This window comes from Dendrobium catenatum, unplaced genomic scaffold (genome assembly GCF_001605985.2).
Source record: "Dendrobium catenatum unplaced genomic scaffold, ASM160598v2 fragScaff_scaffold_621, whole genome shotgun sequence".
Taxonomy (NCBI): domain Eukaryota; kingdom Viridiplantae; phylum Streptophyta; class Magnoliopsida; order Asparagales; family Orchidaceae; genus Dendrobium; species Dendrobium catenatum.
Genome location: NW_021319083.1, coordinates 1,559,437 through 1,582,547, shown reverse-complemented (window position 1 = coordinate 1,582,547; position 23,111 = coordinate 1,559,437). Strand labels below are relative to the sequence as shown.

The 23,111-nt window shown below is 32.0% G+C and overlaps 1 long non-coding RNA gene across 12 annotated transcripts; it reads left to right on the top strand.

Moving 5' to 3' along the window:
* The first annotated feature begins 2,735 nt into the window (after positions 1–2,735).
* LOC110111831 lies at positions 2,736–22,477 on the top strand. 12 transcript variants are annotated; one of them, XR_003700786.1, is made up of 6 exons: positions 2,736–6,046; positions 6,280–6,401; positions 8,067–8,164; positions 18,450–18,885; positions 21,215–21,315; positions 21,958–22,477. It is a non-coding gene; the product is annotated as an uncharacterized LOC110111831 (long non-coding RNA). The 12 variants fall into 12 exon arrangements; XR_003700782.1 differs by having other exon boundaries at positions 21,215–21,769; XR_003700784.1 differs by lacking the exon at positions 21,958–22,477 and adding an exon at positions 21,653–21,840.
* The last annotated feature ends 634 nt before the right edge of the window (positions 22,478–23,111 follow it).

Genomic DNA, 23,111 nt, shown 5'->3' with positions numbered 1-23,111 from the left:
TGATTAATAATGTGTTTTGCTTTTATATTTGAAATAAGAACCTATTTTAGCTCGGCGCATAGCTGCGGTACACAACAAATGGATGATGTGGCGCGCTATGATATGAAAAATTAAATGTTGAAAGAAATATCTATGATTGAGAGTATGACCCTTAAGATGAAATGTTTTGGATTTTGATCATATTTATAAAATATACTGAAAAAAAAACTCTCTACATGAACAAACTACAAATCATCTCTATGATATTGTATCAATATATTTCTCATTCATGTGGAAGAGCATCATTTATAATAATAATAAGAAAACAAGTATAATTATTTTAATCGGGCTAACTTCCCATATTTTTTCCATTTTGGTGTCTCTCACAATATTGACATGTTAAACCCTTTCTCTTTATTATCATGAATATATTGGCATGCAACGATTGGGGTATTAGCTTGAGATTCATGACAAATTTTGTAGTAACACTTAAATTTTAAAAGATATATTTTGAATTATAATAGTCAAATAATATTTAAAAAACCAGTATAAGTCTAATTTGTAATCCATTTTCGTCATAACATAGATATTATTGTTTTGTAGTTATAATAAATTTTCTCTAGTTTTAGAAGCATTGTAGATATGAAAATAAGAAGATTTTTATTTAATTATAATTATTTAATAAATTAACACATTTTGGTACAAATGTGTCTTCTTGAACTGTTAGATATTCATTTTACAAACTGATTTCACAGGAATCTTATAGATATATTTAGCTAACTTAAGTATATTTTTTAATAATTTTTTGAATCTTTATATTTAAATATATATAAGAATTTATATGAATTTTATACTAAAAATATAACAAATGGTATATTTACATTTGTATCACATAGTTATAAAAAAACTTTAGCCATTAGATTTTTATTAAATGCCATTTGTTTTTTTTTTTTTCTTGCAACATTTAGGCCATTTAAGTCAAACTCATACACATAACACATACACAAAGATTTGAACCCAATACCTTTTAGTTGGAAGCCTAAGCTCTCAACAAATAGACCAAGATGAGTTGTGTAAGGCCATTTGTTCTTATTCCTTTTTCCTAAAATAAAGAAGGAGAAATGAATTTTGAGAAGAAAAGAGAGGAGAGAGGAGAGAAAAATAAGTATTTGAGGTATAGAGTTATTTTTATTAGTCCGTTCATCTACGAAAATTGCTCGGATTGAGGTAGATTAATTTTTACCTACCTCAATTTTTAATAATTCAGAGTTTTTTGGAATTTCTCGATCGAATTTATAATATAGTTTTACAAAAAAAATGTAATTTTATCGGATTATAGTAACTTTCATCCATGTAAATTTTGACATTTTGTTGGTACAACTATTCTAGTTGTTTTAAGTACATTTTTTAGATTTTTCACAGGTTACTTTGAAAAGCAATATTTTGTCAAATTAAAAATTTATTTTGACAATTAAAAAATTATTTTGACATCTAAAAAAAGTGTTTCGATTCAGTTAAAGCTTCAAAATATTGTTATACATGATATTTGGTACTTCGATTATTTTTTTAAAACATAAATTTCTGCTCAATAGAATTTTTTGTTGGCAACCATTAAGTCGTTTTGAAATCTTAGAGCTTTGAGAAGCACAATTACTCAACCACTTCTCAATCCTCATCATCAAATTCGGATCACCGCAACTCAACCTTTATAATTAAATTATCATCTTGCTGATTATGGTTGTCTTACCACCATTGCACAGTTTTATACGCTCAACCATCACAATCTTTTGTGGAGCCCTAACAATTATCGCCAAACTACAATCCTTTGATTAATATCCCATTACTGTGATAAAATAATCACCATCACTTGAAGGCATTTCTTCAACTATATTGTCGCTCGCTAACATTGTTACATATTTTTATTAACAATGTTGTTGCATGTCATTGTCTATAAGGCTGATGCACACTATTTACATAAAACTATGTATTTTTTGGTTAACATCAAAATTTATATCATACTTCATAGTCTATATATTAGTCTCTACTCAAAGGCAATTGAATGAACCTGTTATAAATAATTTATTAAATATAACTGTAATGCAATGCATCCAGACTTTTTTAAATTACATCACTAAAAAATGTCTCTCTTTAATATATTAAAATAATATTTTTCTCAGGAACGAAAATATTATTATTTGTAATCTATGATAAACACTAATAAAATCATTTCACTAAAAAGTATTGTCTCATAAATTTTCTAATTTAGTAAGTTTTTCATGTAAAGCTCTAGCGTCTCTTGCTACTATATATGCATGTGTTAGATTTATTCACAGTGTCAAGACTAAAGACATTAGACCTTTAGGTTGCCGATCCACGGTTTATGGGCAAATTATTGCGTCCGGTCACCAGATGTCCGGACATCCAATCCGGCGACGTCATGTCATCCAAATACACTGTATCCTGATATATTTTGATGACACGATAACACCGAATTGATGCCCGGATGAATCCGGACACTGTACCCAATAATTTGCCTAGCTTATGACACAATCCCGCATTCCTCTTTCAAGACCGGTGACCAACATAATTTTTTTTCGTGTTACCGCCATACCGAAAATGACCTGGTAAAGGCCCGGAACCTAAGGCGGTCTATGGGCGTAATCGTACGCGTGGACTCATCACATCCGTCCATGAAAAACAAACGCGTATCCAGGCCGCCTATTTTCTCTTTGTTAGGCTATATATATGTATGCCATGTTTGCCCTAAATCACAGGTGCGTTTGGATTGACGACAGACCTCTCTTCCCCGCTTACTTTCCCTCGCCTAAACCTCTTGGTCGGCGTGGCGTCTCCTCCCATGGCTGGTTTCATTGATTTGATGGATTCGTCTCATCTCCAATCTCGTTTTGCCACTAAATTCCTGATAGTGATATTGAATTGATGGCGCAGTGGCTTCTCCTGGTTTTCGGTGGATCGGGGTCTCAGGCCTCGGATCTGGATGAAATTGGAGCAGATCCCGTCTTCGCTGCTATTGTTTTCTTCTTTCATGCGTGGATATTGAGAAGCCCGAAAGTTTTATAGGTGGATTGTCCGTTGTCATGTTATGCGATCACACTTTTTGCAGATGGATGGTTTTAAAATCGCGTATTTGAAGCGATATTTAATTTGCGCGGTTTCACTGCAAGTTTTGCTAGATTTTTCACCGGATATGGAAAACCTTGTCTTCTGCTCAGATGCATAGCTTGGATACCGAAGTTTCTTCCCGTTCACAAAATTTTTTGAAGGCTGAAGATGGTATGGTAAAATACTAAAATCTATTTGTTGTATCTGATGATATATTATTTGTTGTCTGCTCTTGGCCTTTGCCATGCTGGGTGCGCTCGCATGGCAGGCCACCAAACCTAATAAAATCTATATTTTTTGGGTGCTTTCTTGGGGAGATCGCACGGGGCTGAAAGTTTTTTACCCGGGTTCTCCCCAAGATTTTCTTCTTGCTTTTTCGCTTGCTTTTTGTTTCATCTAATTTTGACATCTAGGTTTAGCGTGTGGTTTATCAACTTAGGCGGAACATGCTCGCGTTGACTGTGGCCTGAACTCTGAATCGTTATCCAAACGCTATCAATCTAACAAGAGGACGCGCTTGCACTAGAATCTAGGTTCTGAAGAACCTGACAAGGTATAAACAATCGTTAATCCTTAAATTAATCAATACTGACGTGGTTTACAATCAGGAAATTTCTCATTACAATTGATGAAAGATTCCTATCCCCATCCTTTTGTGCTTTAATCGTTCAGTGTCGTGCTCGAGTGCTGGCAAATAATACTTTTCACAGATAGTACAGAGTCTTTACTTGTTACCTTAAAGTTTCTCTGAATTCACGTTAATCACATATCCATTGGAAGTTGCGCATGCTGTTTCGTTTGTTTGTGTATGGATCGTCCGCTAATCATTTACCGTATGAGTTTCATCTTCAGTTTATCTCTTTGGTCGTGATGTTGTGTTCATAGTTCATTCTGGTGCTAGAAAATGATGCTGATTTTCTCACTCTACTGATGAAATCTACTGGTTTAAATACTTTAAAGTATTGGCGGCTATAGTTTTTTTGGCTACTCTATATGTTTCTCCTAAAAAACGTCATTCTATTGTTCTCATCTTGTTGCAAAAAAGCAGTTAGGGCATCTCCAACCGAAAACTCCATTTCCACTCTAAAATACCCTAAAACTTCAAAATGTGGCGGCTTATCTCCAATAGAACTCAATTTTTCTTTGTATGCTAGCTTCTTTGAGAAGGTAAACATCTCTCTCATGTTTCGCACGTTTCTTGTGATTGTGAAGGTAATCTTTTTTTTTTTTGCATAGGTGAACAGTCCAACGCCAATATTGGTGTTAGACTGTTCTCATATTGTTTTTTGGCGTGAAATTTGGAGTTCTAATGAAGTGATTCACGAACAGCATAAAATGATATGCAGTTCGGTTGGAGATGATCTTATAAACACAATTTCTTTTTGCAACCTCTTCAATTGTTTTGAAAATTTTAGGGTTATAAATTTCATGTGGCTCCAATACATGTATTTTTTTCAATATTTTTTTTTTCCAAGAATGGTATGATTTGAATTAGCGACCACAGAGAGATAACCTTTCCTAATTTTTTGCTTTCCATCTAATTTTTAATGTTACTTTTCATAATATTTTGAATTCATCATTAGCTTGTTATAAGAGATTTATCAAGAGTATAATAGTAACATAAAAGTTATTTAAAAATTTGAAAACATAATTAATTTATGACCCATATCCACTTAAAAATTATATGATTCCCCAGTACAATTCTACATGTGTATCACAAATTTGCATTTATTTGTTAGCGTTTTGCTTACCAGTTTTTCGATACTTATGAAATAAAGTAATCTTATTTAATTGATATTGAATGAAACATCATTTACTTTATTTAATATTTAATGAATGTTAATTCAATAAAAATTAATTGTTGGGAAGTGAATGATTTGGTTATATACTTATATTAGAAACAATACATATAATATGTGTGGTGATTCATTTTTAATAATTTTTGTTTTTGAAGTGTACAAATAGTAATTTTTATTGTAAATTAATAGTTAGAGAGATATTAGAAGATGCGTGCAAAATATTAGTTCTTTATATTATATGCACATTGGAAAGCCATTTATAGTAAATGAAGATTTTTAAACATAATGTAGCATTTTTAGAATGGCAAATTATTAGATAAGTCAATACATTGTTCATTGGACATTTTATGCATCTATATCTATACATAAATATAAATCTTAATAGTTAATATTGAAGTCAACTAATCATATATATATATATATATATATATATATAGTGTAAAATAAGAATAAAAATAAAATATGGCAACAATAAGCCTATTGATTCTCCTACTTTTGTCCACATCAAAGCCATCATTCAACAAGGATGATTATCTTCTCAAGTTTACATGAGTAAGGAAGCGTTAAATGAATGGCTACAATTTTTCTTTCATCTTATTTGAGAATGAAGAAACTTTCTTCAGTGAAATATAGATGTACATAGCATGTATTATGCTCTCTATTGGAGAAGAAAACAACACTTATATATGAATTTGATATTTTTTTGTAGAATTTTTTTTTTCAATGTTTGGAAACCATGTAAGGTTTTTTGTAAATATTGATTGCATGTATAAAATTAAGCTGGTGCCCAGCTTCTTAGTAGCTGTTTTATGGAATTTAGAACTCTTTAGTGGCTGACGGAGAATAGAGCTTCGGCTGATGGGATCGATGGTGGTGCCTTTATTAGAGATCCGTGTCTCATGCCTCAGATCTAGATGATATTGGACCAGATCTCTTTTTCCTTGCTGTTCTTTCTGCGTTTAAAGCAGTGATATTCACAAGTCCCGATGTTATGCTGCTGGGTTGCAATATAATGTTACATTTTCACAATTTCTGCAGATAAATTGATGGTTTCAGCTTTTAAACTTTATCCTGCTCACGCTTACAGCTTAGACATCTGATCTTGTTCCAGCTTCCAACATGTTATGAAGATTGAAAATGGAATGGTAAATCTGCTCGTTGTACTGATTATCTGTTCTTCGTTGTCATATCTAGGCCTTTGCCATGGTGGGTGCGCTCTCATGGCAGGCCATCGAACCTAATAAAATATATATTTTATTGGTGTGTTGGTTGGGAGATCGCACGGGGCTGGATTTTTTTCCCCCGGGTTCTCCCTCACCTGGTCTTCTAGCTTTTTCGCTTCATCTCTGGTTTGCCTAATATTGCCCTCTATGTTTAGTGCTGGTCAATCAACTTAGACGTGACGGTCGCATGGATTGAAGTTTAAACTCTGAATCGGTAACCGAATGCTATCATTCTAACTGGATGGAGAATAATTGAGGTTTTGAAGAACTTCGCAAGGTATAAACAGTTATTAAACTTCGAACTAATCAGTACTGGCTTACATTTTTATTTGTTAGGCAACTTTCTCGTGAAAAGTGATGAAATAATCCTATCCTAATATTTTGGTGCTACATTCGTTCGGTATTAGACCCAAGCAATTCTAAATATTTATTTTCACAAAAAAAATAACGGATTCATAACTGTTGCCTAAATATTGATTGGAGGAGCTATACACTGTTTCGTACTTTTTGATCTTTAGTTATTTGTGCTGTTGTTCCCCTTATTTTTTTTTAGGTCTTTAGGCTTTGTTTATAGTTTTAATTGGTGTTTGAAACTGTTTCTGCTAGTTCAACTACTTTAAATTCTAGTTGGTTGCTAGTTTTTAGATCTGGAGTTTCTTTGTTCTTGTGAGTTACAACTCCTATTGTATTTACGAGTTTCTGATGCTTGGCTTTGCGTTCCAGATGTACAAATACTTGCAAGGTATAAACAGTTATTGTCTCCTAAAAAAAGAAAGAAATTATTAATAATTTTTATATTAAATAAAAGCTTATTTTATTCTGCAATAATTCAACGTTTAATTTTTAAAATCGATGGGTGGGTTATTTTAATTTCAAGCTTGATTATGAAGGTTACGCGCTATGTTTCGTAAACGCCATGGGATTTTTCATAATGATATCACCTGAACCATCTGCAGGAACTCGATCAGTGGTAAAGCTTGCTTATGTTATAAAAAAAATTCAAGTTAATTGCGGTTGTGTCTCAGTTCAAGCTATTTTAACCCATTGTTTGTTTATCGTGTGCTGGTAGCTTATTTTTGGTACTTCACTTCAGTAGACAGAATGTCGACTTTTTTAAACTGCACCTGTTTGTTGGTGTTGTTGCCTTTTTTGTTATTATGGCTGTATTTGATCATTTTGGTTGCTTATTAAACGAATCGATGGCAGATCCTTTTATTTAATATTCAATACACATTAACTGGATATTGAAGATTACGTTAGAAATGTATTCATAGGAGAGAATTTATTTGTTGTTCCCCATAATTGAAAAAGCTACTACGCGTTGAGATTGAATTAAAGTTTATTGTTCTTTGAAGTATCTGAAAATTACTCATCTCTGATGTTCCCTTAAACTCTGCTAATCATTCAACGTAATTGATCACTCAAATGTTAATTGTTTGGAGCAAAAATGTGTAAATATTTTTTTAACTATGGTTAAATGAAAATTTTTCATTTCTTATTTAGGCAACTTTTGGGGCGGCTAGCTGCTTTTTAGCTCAAAAATTTAAATTTAAATGCTGAGATTATTTCTGTCGCCTTATTTAAAATAATGTATGGGTAGCAATCATCCCCAAAATATACTAAGCTATTGCTACCGCGTCTGCTATTAAGGCTTTGTTTCGGAATGTTTTTGAACTATTATTTTAAATAGTCATATGCTACGTAAAATTTGTAGTCTAAAAAAAAGATTTTGTAGAAGTTTTGAAGCAGCAGTGAAAAAGTCTTTCCAAACTAAGCTTAAAAGATGCCAATATAATCATAAACTGCAAAGTAGGTTTAAATGCAAAATCAGTAGATAATGTGAAACGAGCAATTTAATATAAGACAATATGAGAGTTTTCCGCCATTTTCGGTTGCTCCAGTTTTCATGTTGCTGAAACAATCTGTCATATATTCTTCACAGGTCTAGTATTTTCTTCCATGCAAAGAGAGCTTTTGATGAAGGTGTTTGGCAATCCTTTCTTAGGCAACCCTGTGCCCTGTCGAGCATGCCCTAGAGGGGTTTGTTTGCCGTATCACCTATGATCTATGTTTTAAATTACTGTCGTAATTGGTTTCTCTTGTAATGTATCTGAATTTTTTTGTAAAATCTTCTAGCAATTGAAATTTTGTCAAGAAAAAAAATTGGTATGGATTTTTGCATAGTAAGCTTAAATTATTTTCAATAGACCAACCTGTACTTCCACTATCAATATCTAATGTTTTTTTTAATTATTAATTATCTACTCATTTGCTTGTTTGACGGCAAGAAAAAACATTGAGAAAGTATTAAGTGTTATTTTTTTTGCTTATTTTTGTTGAAATAAATTAAAAATCATTTTGATATGTTTATTTTTTAACTTAAACATATTAGCTTGAGATTTATGACAACTTTTGTAGTAAATCCTATATTTTAGAAGAGAAATTTTGATCCTCAACATTTAAATAATATTTAAGAAGTTATTATAAGTTTAATTTATTATCTGTCATTGTTATAACATAGATGTTGTTCTTCTCTAGTTATGATTTTTTTTTATGGCATTGTAGATATTAGTTTTACATGCTGATTTCTAAAGAATCTTATAGATATATTTGGCTAATTTATAAATATTTTTTATATTTGTATCATTATATTATTATATTATAAAAATTTGTAACCATTAGATTTTATTAAATGCAATTTCTTCACGTTCCATCAGAAAATAGGGAATGAGAAATGGATTTTTAAAACATATGAGACGAGAGGAGAAAAATTTGGATTTGAGGTTGTAGAGTTATTTTTGTTAGTCGGTCTATCTAGGAAAATTGTGTGGATCGGGTTAGATTATTATTTTTTGTTATGTTCGTTTTTAATAATTTAGAGTTTTTTTTGAATTTTTCTGATCAAATTTATAATATTGTTTTACAAAAAATGCAATTTTATCAGATTCTTGCTACTTTCATCCATATAACTTTTGATATGTTGCTGGTACAACCTTTCTAGTTGTTTTTTTTAGTATCTATTTAAAGTTTTTCATAGGGTAATTTTGAAAAGTAACATTTTGTCAATTTAAAAATTTATTTTAACATCTAAAAATAAAAATTTAATTCAGTTCAAAGCTTCAAAATAGCGTTATACATGATCTTTGGTATTTTGATTATTTTTCTAAAATATAAATTTATGTTCTAATAGGATTTTCTATGTCCTATAATTAATGCACATTATAAGGCATCTTGACAAGTTCTTAAATAAGTTCAAATTTACTTTACTTATTGTACTGCATTGTGTTGTAGTCTTAGAAATCCACAACAATAGAGTACAAAGCTTTTACATCTTAGCGATGTACGAAAATTTTGCTCACAAACAAAGGATAATGTAATACTGATTTTTTGGTAGAAAACCTTTGGAAAGAAAAAAAATCATAGGTATTGGCCGATTGAAAAGATTTCACTAATATTTGAATAGATGTTAAGATTGGACTCGTCCCTCTACTTGAGGATAATAATAATACAATGAATTCGAAAATAGATGGTGATAATCAGTAGATGGATAGAAGTTGGTATATATTATTCGTAGTCTATATTATTCTCTACTCAAAGGTAGGTAAATGAATGAACATATTTTAAACAATTTATTAAATATAACTCTAATGCCTCATTTCTCTTTTAAATTACACCAATTAAAAAATGTCTCTAATATATTAAAACAAAATTTTCTTCGTAACGAAAATATTATTATTTGTAATTTATGATAAACACTAATAGAATCATTTTAACTAAGTCATGCCTCTTAATTTCAGAAAACTTTAAGAATAAGCATGATTAAAAATTGTATTAACAATTTAATCATGTTTTTTAAAAAATTAAATTTAGGCAAAATGGCTTGTTTAAACGGTGACTTATGCTAACTAGGATTGAGTTGTTATGCTGAGTTGGCAAAAAAAAAATGTTTTTATTAATATGTCGGCCGGATAACAGAAGACTTATAAATCGCCCGTTTAATGGGCGACTTATCCTATAATTAAAAAAAAATTAATTAAAAAAAATTCTACAAGGTAGGAGGACTGTTAAAGAATATTATGTAAATAGAATTAAGGGATTTTATGTTAATGATAACTGGATGATAATGATATGATCTTTGATAAATATTTGGAAGCTATGTGATTTTGAACACTCTAGATATATATTTAATAATCATATTTTTATATGTGCCCTTAAAGGGGTGTCAATAAAAGTGGGTTAATTAATCAAAAATTAAAATAATAAATTTTTTATAGCTGCTTACACTATTTAGCCCCTAAAATATTAGTACTATGAAAAAAATTATATGTTGCTCAATTTTGTTGCATGTCTTTGCACTTGGTGTTATTATGAATGAATCAATGTTTGAATGAATAAACAATTTTGACAATCCAATTTTGACAAACCATGTAGATTGTGGAAGGAGTGTTTTTCATTTTTGAATGCTAATGTTAATCAGTATGAGTCAATAAATGAGATTTATTTTATGATTCATAACATAAGCATACTGAAATTAAATAATTCATAACATAAGGATACTAAAATACATAAAAGGATGAACTAGCATCGCTTACGTGGCTTTTGTGGCAATGCATCAGTGCCTGGAGTGTAATGTTGTGGAGGTCGTCGTGGCCTTTGACGTAGCATGTGATTTTTCTCAGCAACTTCTTCCTTAGCTATGTCATCTCTATGAAGGGAGTTCGATACAAAATTTGGGGTGAGGTATGCATTCGGGCCTCTTGATTAGGATAATAGTAAGGTCCAGCATATCCACTGTAATGTTGAGGAGGTTCCTAGGTCATGGAAAATTGTATATCATGCTCACTTCTATCCTCAAAATATCTTTGATCTTGAATATACAACTGTGTACGTAATCCACAACAAAGCTCTGCCACTGTGTTTATGTCCCTCTATTATTATGTATAATTTGTACCATTGAAGTGTTGTTGCAAAGCATGTTCAGTACTAAGGAAAAAATCCCTCTGAATTAACAAAAGAAATTTGTTATTATTTTAACAAAAAGAAATTATTTAAGAAATTTATAGCATATTTAATTTAAATCTACCAGAAGGCGCTTAGAGGGAGCTCTAGGATATGTCGTAGTGGGAGGCTCAACAGGTGCCTTCAACATGTATAGTGTTGCCCATGACTTGTAGCACTGTATGTAGTGATGAATGGAGTAGTTATTGTGCTGGTCAAGGAGGTCCCCTGTAACTATGTATCCACGCCTACTCTCTCATATGGCAATGTGTGCTTGATGGTACAATATACAGTCCATGTCTGGTTTCCCACTACCATCTACCCTTTTGAAGCTTGGATCCATTGGTTGGATGTTAGTAGTTGGGCATAATCCAAATTGTCGTAGTACTTTATCTGGCAAGTGCCACTCAGCCCTCTTTTAATTGATCAGAGGCACTCATGCAGTCCAAATGTCCTCCCCTGACAGACAAATCTGTGCGACCTGAGCTTGAATATCAGGCGTGTATGACTGCCAAATTACCTGCATTTTCAATAATAAGTTATATAAGTTTGAAATAACAAGTTAATTTTTCATTTCAAAACTTTAAGAAGATACATGACTATCAAGTAAACCATCGAGCTCATCTCTATAGCTAATGATATTTCCAATAGGTAACTCTTTTAGTCGATCCTCATTCCACCTATTACATTAATATTATAAATAAATAAGATTTTATTGCATGTAGTATTAAAAAAATTGATTAAATAGAATTATCTCATACCTGAACCCAACACTAAGACCATGAAATTCCACTGGAAAGGAAACACGAAGCAATGTCGTCCTACATGCAGATGCTCCCAAGCCTAGATTTGTCCAGAATAGTCTTTGAAACCTATGTCTATGTGCTTTGAATTCTATATACCGTTCAAGGCATTGCAGAGGCAACAACATCCATGAACAGATTAAGAGTACGATAAGACTCCTCCTAATTAACTGCCAAAAACAAATTTAATTGCCTTCCTCTGAGCATCCCAAGCCTTCATGTATGACACTTTAATATTAAACTTCGATTCCATACGACCAGTTATCTCCCTTGGCTTCAAGTCCATCTGCTTTCTAATTGTGGGTAGAATATAACAATTTATAAACTGTGAGTTGCATTGACGGTGGCCACTTTCAAGAATTGGAGACACACATGTATGCTGGTTATTTATGGATGAGATTTTCCATATACTGCCTAAGCGTTTACTCTGAGCAGAATGAAGTCTCCTAAGCAAGGATATATCAGGCAATCATGCTTTGCACAAACAATTGTAAATTTCTTTGTATTCGATGCGATCACAATATATTTCACATTATTTTTAATTGCCCAGTCTTGTAACGCAAATTGCATATCAGTCTTTCTTGTGAAGCACATTCCTTCAATTAAGTTGTTCGGAATCTAGAATTCATCCTCTATTATCACCGCATCATAATCATCATCAAAGTCAACTTCCCGATCTCATTGTTGTGTTGTCCTACAAGTCTCGGCTTAGTCATTATTTGCCACCATTGTATCCTTACTGTCGATTGATCTAGAACATTAATCTAGAACATTAATCTTGGATAATATTTCTAATCTCCTCATTATCAACTGCATCTCCATCGTTAGGCACTGGTAAAAGATTAGCACCATCATCATCAGAGCACTGCTCAGTAGAGCCACTACTCATAGTCTCATAATCGCTATGATATGAAAGGACTGATTGTGTAGACGCTAATGGAGGTTCCTGCGTCTATTGATTCTCAATATCACTATATTGAAAAAATTATTTATCATTTATTAATCAATAATACATATTTATAGAGATCTATTTGGGAAACATGATATAGGAAACTCACTAATGAAGGGCTTCTTCTATTGGTTCTACCCTTGAAGGACTAGTAACCACATCATCCCTTTCAACTTGGGTTGAAGTTGCTTATCTTTGTGAATTTGGAGGCTCAATGTTATCTTCACTCACATTTTTTTCTTCAACATCAACATACATGATGAGAAATTCTGTTAAGTAGACAATTGTTTCAATATCAAATTAAAATATTAAACAAAATTGAAAAAAAAAATATTAACGTTCTCTAACTGAATTAAGTAAGCATATTTTTTTTAACATTCAATTCTAAGCTTGAAAATTATCTTTTGAATGAATCAACCGTACTAAAATTATAGAATTACACATAAAAAATAACCACACAATAACTATAATAGTAAATAGAACAAAAAGTAACCTTGGATTGTACAAGAGAGTTGATTCATGTGAACTTGAATGTATATGATCTCTTATGTCAAACCTTCAAAAAGAATTTATTAACGTTCTCTAACTGAAACAGTGCATTACTAAATTTAATTAGATTTGATTAAAATTTATATTATATATACTTAACTTGTATTTTCTGTCATGACTTTAAACATATAGCTTAATATATTGTATATAATTTTTAAATAGATAAATATATATATATATATATATATATTTGCAAATAAATTTTTTTATCACACACATTTTAATACTCTTTCTTAATTTTAAATGTTATATAATTACTAGCAAATTTTAAATAGAATAAATTTCCGGTAGAACAAGTAGATGAGTAAAATGACAAATTCTCGATTCATGATAAATTTTATATTTGATAATCTCTTTATCAGTGTCTTTCTGCGTCATTGATAATTTCTACATCATTAAAGTGAAATATTGGATATATTTACCGCACAAATTGCCACTAAATTACATATCTATATGTATTTTACTCCTAAATCACATATCTACATAATTTCTAGAGCATTCGTAGCCTAAATGCAGAAATCTTAACTTATCGCAAACAAATCTTCAAATATATTTCACAAACAAAAAGATTTATTAAAAAATCTAGAGAAACAGTTTGTAATGCATAAATCTTTACTTCTCTAAGTAAAATATACAATATTCAACATACATTGAACTTACTTAACATAAAATGCATAAAAAATAGCCATACCTTTGCAAAACCGGCGACTAACAGACGCAGGCGAGCGAGCAGCGAAAAAAAAAGTGCGAAATGGGAGAGGAATGGATTGGGAAAGGGAAAGTAGATGATTTTTTTTTTGGTAAAGTAGATGATTTAATTAAGCCTAAGTTGCCCGATTAACGGGCGACTTATCTTAACTCCTTTAACTGCCACATCATCTGCTACATCGTCGTGTGGATTACACCTAAGTCGCCTATCAAACGAGCAATTTTTCCTATTTTTAATTTCTTTCGGCGCCATGCTTAATCTTATAGTTAAATTGTTAATTATGCTTAGTTCAAAAATTTGCCTCCTAATTTTTCCAATTTTGTAAGTTTTTCAAATAAAACTCTAGTGTCTCTTGCCAACTATATATGGGTGTGCTAGATTTTTTTATACGGTCAAGGTAGTAAACTCTCTCTACCATCATGAATATTATAAGTTGCAATATATAAGTAATTATAGTTAATTTTAAATATTATTTTAATTGTTGATATATTTAAATTTCAATATTAAAATTAGGATATTAATTATTTATATTTATAGTTAAAATTTGAAGTTCTTAAAATTTTCATATAGATTTCAAAATGTAGTTTTGTATAATTGTGCATGTGAGTGAGCGAGTTCTGCAATAGACTTGGTTGGATTAGACCTTTAGGCTTGCCAGTTCACGGTGAATGACAAATTATTACATGCAGTGGTCGGATTGTTCAGAGATGAATCAAGACGAGCCATGTAATCAAAATATACGTCGAGAAGACGTGGCACATCCGAATTCGTCTCAGGATCAACCCGGACGCAGCACATAATAATTTGCTAGGTTTATGACCCAATCCCGCATTCCTCTGTAAAAACCGATGACCAACATAATTTTTTTCGTGTTGCCGCCATACTGATAATGATCTGATAAAGGCTGCAATTATTATGAGCGTAAACTCTCTTTATCATCATAATATACTATTAATCCTGAACATAATCTACTATAAACACTATTATAATCATTTCAAATAAGTTATGCCCCATAATTTTTTCAATTTTATAAGTTTTTCATATAAAGCTCTTTTGTCTTTTGCTACTATATATGCATGTGCTATATTTGTTTATAGTGTTGAGATAGTAAACTCTCTTAATCATCATGGATATCATAAGTTGCAATAATTAATTAAGTATAGTTAATTTTAAATATTATTTTAATTTTTGATATATTCAAATTTAAATATCAAAATTAGGATATTAATTATTCATATTTATACTTAAAGTTTGAAGTTCTTAAAATTTTTATATAGATTTCAAAATATTTTTTTGTATAATTGCGTATGCGAGTGAGTTAGTCCTGCAATAGATTTGGTTGGACTAGACCTTTAGGCTTACCGGTTCACGGTTTATGACACAAGCACGCATTCCTCTGTCAAGGCCGGTTACCAACATAATTTTTTTCGTGTTGCCGCCATACCGAAAATTACCTGGTAAATGCCGGGAACCTAAGGCGGTCTATAGGCGTAATAGTACGCGTGGACTCATTGCATCCGTCCATTAAAAACTAACGCGTATCCAGGCCGCCTATTTTCTCTTCGTTAGGCTATATAAATGCGTGCCATGTTTGCCCTACATCTCAGGTTCGTTCCGATTCACGACAGCCCTCTCCTCCCCGCCGACTTTCCCTCGCCTCAACCTCTTGGTCGGCGTCTCCTCCCATGGCTGCTTTCTTTGATTTGATGGCTTCGTCTCATCTCCAATCTCGTTTTGCCACTAAATTCCTGGTAGTGATATTGAATTGATGTCGTAGTGGGTTCTCCTGGTTTTCGGTTGATCGGGGTCTCAGGCCTCGGATCTGGATGAGATTGGAGCAGATCACGTCTTCCCTGCTCTTATTTTCTTCTTTTTTGCGTGGATATTCAGAAGTCCGAAAGTTATATGGGTGGATTGTCCGTTGTCATGTTATGCGATCACACTTTTTGCAGATAGATGGTTTTAAAATCGCGTATTTGAAGGGATATTTAATGCTGCGCGGTTTCACTACAAGTTTTGCTAGATCCATCACCGGATATGGCAAACCTTGTCTTCTGCTCATATGCATAGCTTGGATACCGAAGTTTCTTCCAGTTCCCAACATGTTTTGGAGGCTGAAAATGGTATGGTAAAATCTATTTGTTGTATCTGATGACCTGTTATTTGATGTCTACTCTTGACCTTTGCCATGCTGGGTGCGCTCGCATGGCAGGCCGCCAAACCTAATAAAATCTATATTTTTTGGGTGTTTTCTTGGGGAGATCGTACGGGGCTGAAAATTTCTTACCCGGGTTCTCCCCAAGATCGTCTTCTCGCTTTTTCCCTTGCTTTCTGTTCAATCTAATTCTGCCCTCTATGTTTAGCGTGTTGTTTATCAACTTAGGCAGAACATGCTCTCATTGGTTGTGGCCTGAACTCTGAATCGTTATCGAAACGCTATCAATCTAACAAGAGAACACGCCTGCACTAGAATCTAGGTTCTGAAGAACCTGATAAGGTATAAACAATCGTTAATCCTTAAATTAATCAATACTGACATGGTTTACAATAAGGAAATTTCTCATTACATTTGATGAAAGGTTCCTATCCCCATTCTTTTGTTCTTTAATCGTTCAGTATCGTGCACGAGTGCTGGTAAATAATTTTTTTCACTGATAGTACAGAGACGTTACATTTTACCTGAAAATTATTCTGAATTCACGTTGATCACATATCCATTGGAAGTTGAGCATGCTGTTTCGTTTGTTTGTGTGTGGATTGTTCGCTAATCATTTACCGTATGGGTTTCATATTCAGTTTATCTCTTTGGTCCTGTTTCTACCGGTTTAAATACTTTAAAGTATTGGCGGCTATAGTTTTTTTGGGTACTCTATATGTTTCTCCTAAACAAAACGTCATTCTATCTTATCATCTTGTTGTAAAAAAGCAGTTAGTTCATCTCCAACAGAAAACCACATTTTGAACTCTAAAATGCCTTAAAACTTCAAAATTTCAAAATGAGGTAGTTCATCTCCAATTGAACTCTATTTTTCTTTTTTCCCGTGCTTCTTTTGGAAGGTGGTTATCTCTCTACTGTTTCGCGCTCTCCCTGTGAAGCTAAGCAGAGTGCGAAGGCAATCGCTTTTTTTGGCGTAGGTGAACAGTCTGACTCCAATCACACTGTTCACCTATGGATTTTTGGCGCGAGATTTGGAGTTCGAATGCAGTGATTTCCAAACTGCATACAATAGTCTGTAGTTCAATTGGAGATGATCCTATAAACATTCTCTCTGTTTTGCATCCTCTTCAATTGTTTTGAAAATTTTAGGATTATAAATTTCATGTGGCTCTGATACATGTATTTTTTCACCATTTTTTTCAAGAATGATATGATTCAAATTAGTGACCATAGAGAGATTATCTTTCATTTTTTTTTGTTTTTGTTTTCCATCTGTTACTTTTCATAATATTTTGAATTCAGCATTAGTTTTTTTTTTTTTTTGAGAGATTTATCAAGAGTATATTAGTAACATAAAAGTTATTTAAAATTTTGAAAACAAAACAATTTATGACCCATTCAACCTAAAAAATATATGATTTTCCTAGTACAATTCTACATGTGTATCACAAATTTGCATTTATTTGTTAGTATTTTGCTTACCACTTTTTTGATACTTATGAAATGAAGTAATCTCATTTAATTGATATTGAATGAAACATCATTTACTTTATTTAATATTTAATATTTAATATTTAATGAATGTTAATTCAATAAAAAGTATTTTGTCTTTTGATTCTCTTATTTTTGTCCACATCAAAGCCAACATTCGAAGAGGTTGATTATCTTCTCTAGTTTACATGAGTAAGGAAGCGTTAAATGAATGGTTGCAATTTTTGTTTCATCTGATTTGAGGGTGAAGAAACTTTCTTCTGTGAAATATAGATGTACATGGCAAGTATTATGCTCTCTATTCGAGATGAAAAGAACACTTATATATGAAATTAAATGTCTTTGATATTTCTTATTTAGAATTTTTGTTTTCAATATTTGGAAACCATGTAAGGTTTTTTTGTAAATATTGATTTCATGTATAGAATTAGCTGGTGCCCAGCTTCTTAGTAGCTGTTTTATGGTATTTAGAACTCTTTAGTGGCTGATGGAGAATAGAGCTTCAGTTGATGTGGTCGATGGTGGAGCCTTTATTAGAGATCTGTGTCTCATGCCTCAGATCTAGATGATATTGGACCAGAGCTCTTTTTCCTCGCTGTTCTTTTCGCGTTTAATGCAGTGATATTGGTGGGTTGCAATATAATGTTACATGCTCACAATTTCTGCAGATAAATTGATGCAAAGCTTAGACATCTGATTTTGCTCCTGCTTCCAACATGCTATCAAGATTGAAGATGGATTGGTAAATCTGCTCGTTGTACTGTTGATATGTTCTTCATTGTCATTTCTAGGCCTTTGCCATGGTGGGTGCGCTCTCATGGCAGGCCATCAAACCTAATAAAATATATATTTTCTTGGTGTGTTGGTGGGGAGATCGCACGGGGCTGGATTTTTTTCCCCCGGGTTCTCCCCCACCTGGTCTTCTAGCTTTTTCGCTTGATCTCTGGTTTTTCTAATATTGCACTCTATGTTTAGCGTGTGGTATATCAACTTAGACGTGACGGCCGCATGGATTGAAGTCTAAATTCTGAATCGTTATCCGAATTCTATCATTCTAAATGGACACGTCTGGTGAAGAATTAAGGTTCTGAAGCACTTCACAAGGTATAAAGAGTTGTTAAACTTTGAACTAATCAGTACTTGCTTACTTTTTTATTTTTTAGGGAATCTTATCCTAATATTTTGGTGCTACATTCGTTTATTATCGTGCCTAAGCTCTTTTAAATAATCCAATTTCACAAAAAATATCCGGATTGATAACTGTTTCTTTCAAATTATTCTAAATACACGTTGATCGCGTATTGATTGGAAAAGCTATATGCTGTTTCGCACTTTCGTTTGTATTTGTGATCTTTAGTTGCTTGTGCTGTTGTTCCCCTTCTTTATTTTTTAGGTCTTTAGGTTTTGTTTATAGTTTTCATTGGTGTTTGAAACTGTTTCTGCTAGTTCAACTGCTTTAAATTCTAGTTAGTTGTTTGTTGGTAGTTGAGATGGAGTTTATGTTTGGGAAACTTTACTCACTGCTTTGGTTTTAAAATGCTGCTGATTTTGTAATGATTTTTCTTTTGTTTTTGAAATTTTATTGTGGCAAGACATTTTTGACAATCTAATTGTTTGTGTATTGGCTCATCTTTTTTAAAAATTATATTTTTAATTTTCACATCATTTAAAAAGAAAAACCCTCATTTTAGTGTTACATTCTTCTCTACAAAAAGCTCCAATCACTCTAAACAAATCTTAAATCTATTTCAGGCAAACGTTGGCTGTGAATTTGCATACGTACCACTATATATTATATTTATTTCACAGCATTAACTACCATCTCGATATCGTTTCTAACATTGTTACAAATATCAATATTTTTGAAATCTTTATTTTACAAATATCTGATGGAACTTATTAATAATATTTATATTAATTAAACGCTTTTTTTATTCGATAATAATTCAACGTTTAATTTTAAAAATCGATGGGTGGGTTTTTTCTAATTTCAAGTTTGATTCTGAAGGCTACGCGCTATGTTTCGTTAACGCCACGGGATATTTCATAATGTTTTCACCCGAACCATCTGCAGGAACTCGATCAGATGTAAAACTTGCTTATGTTATAAAAAAATCCAGTTATTCCTTTGGTGTTTAAGTTAAAGCTATATTAGCCCATTCTTTGTTTATCGTGTTGTGGTAGCTTATTTTTGGTATTTCATTTCAGTAGACTATTTTCACCTGTTTGTTGGTTATTGCCTTTATTTTTATTATGGCCAGCTGTATATGTTAATTTTTTCATCGATTGAGATCTTACAAGCACCCGATGGGTGCTTATTAATTGAATCGATGACAGGTCCTATTTGTTATTAATCACACATAACTGGATATTAAAGATTTATGATTTGATTCATAGGAGATCATATATTTTTAGTAAATTTAGTTATTGAATTGTAGAAAGTACAATGTTATCATTGTAAACTTATAGGCTAGGGTGATATTTGAAGATGATTAAAACACAAGTACTAAAAATAATATGCAAACACTTGAAGAGGTAATTTATATTTGATTAATGTTCTAATAATATAAATAGCATTTGTAGGATGACATTATCAGATATTGCAAAAGTTTTGAGAGAGTTTCTCCTAATTTGCAAGCGAAGCATAAATTTTAAGGTTATTTTTTATTCAATTATAGCTGTATATTTTGACATAGTACGAGTATTATCAGAAACCTTTGCACTGAGTGACACCTCATGTAGATAAATTTGTTGTTTATCACTGAACCTAACAAGGAGTTGGTCTGATTGTATAGATTAATAGTTTTTTGTATATTATGTTTTGTTCTCCGTAGTTGGAAAAGCTTACACGCTGTGAGATTAAATTTAGGCTTATTGTTCTGAGAAATATCTGAAAACTACGCGTATCTGATTTACCCTTTTAACTCTGCTAACCATTCAACGTATTTTGATCAATCAATGTTAATTGTTTGGAGTAAAAAATATGTAAAATAAAATTTTTTTAGTACTATGGTCAAACGAAAGCTTTCGATTTCTTAGTTAATAGAAATGGAAGCCAAGATTATCTCTTATCGGCTTATTTAAGATAATATAAGGGTCGCAATCTCAATCAAGATATGCTAAGCTATTATTACTATTTTTAAAAAAGTTTTATGGTTCAAAAATTGTCCAAAAAAATTGTTTAATTGAAGCTTTAAAGCAGCAGTAAGAAAGTCTTTCAAAACTAAGCTTAAAAGGTGGGGCTTTAATTCTTCTGCAGAAAGTATAAGAAGCAAAGTAGGTTTAAATACCAAAACAGAAGATAATGTCAAACGAACTATTCAATCTATGTCAATGCAGAGTTTAATAATAATTTAAAAGAAGATATTTTCCGCCACTTTCAGTTGCTTGAGCTTTGATGTTGCTGAAACAATCTGTCATATATTCTTCACAGGTCTAGTATTTTCTTCCATGCAAAGAGAACTTTTGATGAAGGTGGCTGTATGACTATCCTATCTTAGACAGCCCTGTGCCCTGTTGACATGCGCGATAGAGGTTTGTGTGCAGTATCACATATGATATATGCTTTATATTCCTCTTATAATTCGTTTCTCTTGTAATGTCTCTGAAATATTTTGCATAATCTTCTAGCAAGCTAACTTTATAAAAAGCTATAGTTGCCTTAAAATTACTTGAAAAATACATTGCACCACTATAGATTGCAATTGATGGAAGCAGCTAATAAGCACATACAGTATATTTGAAATTTATTTTAAGGCTTAGAGGCCAAAGTTTAGTTAACTGATCACTTAAATTGCTTTGCTTTCATTCATTCAAGCAAAGAAGCTCAAATTTCTGAAGAAAATCTTTTGAAAATTTTATGTACCTGGAGATAAGAGAGGGCTTGATTGAGCCGGCGAACTCTTCACGAAGAAGATTAGACGCAGAGATGAAGGCGGCTGCTACTGTGAACAAGAGTAAAAAATTAACTAGTTATTCATCGCATAAGGTAATTTCATAGGGCTTTTCCTAAAAGTAGAATGTCAACCAAAATTACGTTAGCTACAGTAAAAGATGAATTACGAATTATAAAATATCAACTATGAGCATCCAAACAAAAGCATGAATAGGAGTCTGAAATTTCAATAACTCCATTTACCTGTTGAATGGTGGAGAACTTTGCAAACAAATCATCAGGTATAGACCAATCGAATACGTCAAAGTTTTCTCGGATTCAAGATTCTTTGGTGCTCCTCGGCAGTACACTGTTACCAACTTGGATTCCCCCACGAAGAGCTACTTGCGCAGCAGTCTTTCCCAATTTCTTTGCAGCCACGGTAAGAACAGAGTTTGCAAGGACATTCCCTTTTACCCATTTTGACCGGAAGAACCTAGCGGAGAATATCCCTAGAGGCCCGCGGCCCGTCCGGCAACCTCTTCACGAAGATGGTTGCAATTGAAGAGATACGCGACGCGAAAGAAAATGCGAACAGAGATGGATGGCTGTGTCAAAATTTAGGGCAAATAATTTTTTTGGGGTTGGGGCATATTTCCGAAACTGGCCATCTGCTGCAGTTTTTTAATATTTCCGAAACTGTGCGTGGATCCGCCCGTGAATTGTCATGAATTTTTATCGACAAAATTAGCGTTAATTTTTTTTTTATAATATCAAACTTATTATTTAGAGGCCTTATTAATTTTTGGTCACTAAAAGATATCTTTAGAGTCCAATTTATTTTTGTCTCTATTTTTTTTAATCTCAATTGGCCCATTTTCTTGTAGTGGTATTGGCTTAGTGAGCTTAAATTATTTTCAATAGACCAACCACTTCTCTTAATTTGAATTATTTTCATTACCATTCTCCTTCAATGCTTTCTCTTTTTTTTTTTAAATTATAAATTACCTCCTCATTTACTTGTTTGACAGCAAGAAAAAAACATTAAGAAAGTATAAGCTTTGTTTTTTGCTTATTTGTGTTGAAATAGGTTAAAAATCATTTTAAATGTGTTTTTTTTAACTTAACCAATCAAGTGAGCCGTAATAAGTTGCGTGAAAAATTTAGAATTATTGTGATGTTGAGAAATTAAATAAAAATTTAGAATTATTGTGATGTTGAGAAATTAAATAAATATTTAAACTTTGATATGATCTAAAAAGACGTATTTGACCTAACCCTACAAAAGTAAGTAAAAGTAAGTGCTAGAGAATTTTGTTTATCTTTTTTCTCTCAAAATGGCGTCTCCCTTAAATATAAATCAAATTGTGATGGTTTAATGTATGTAAATTTATTTTTTTAATATTTATAAAATTAGGAAAATCCGAAAAAATGTAATTTTGGCTAATTTTTCTCT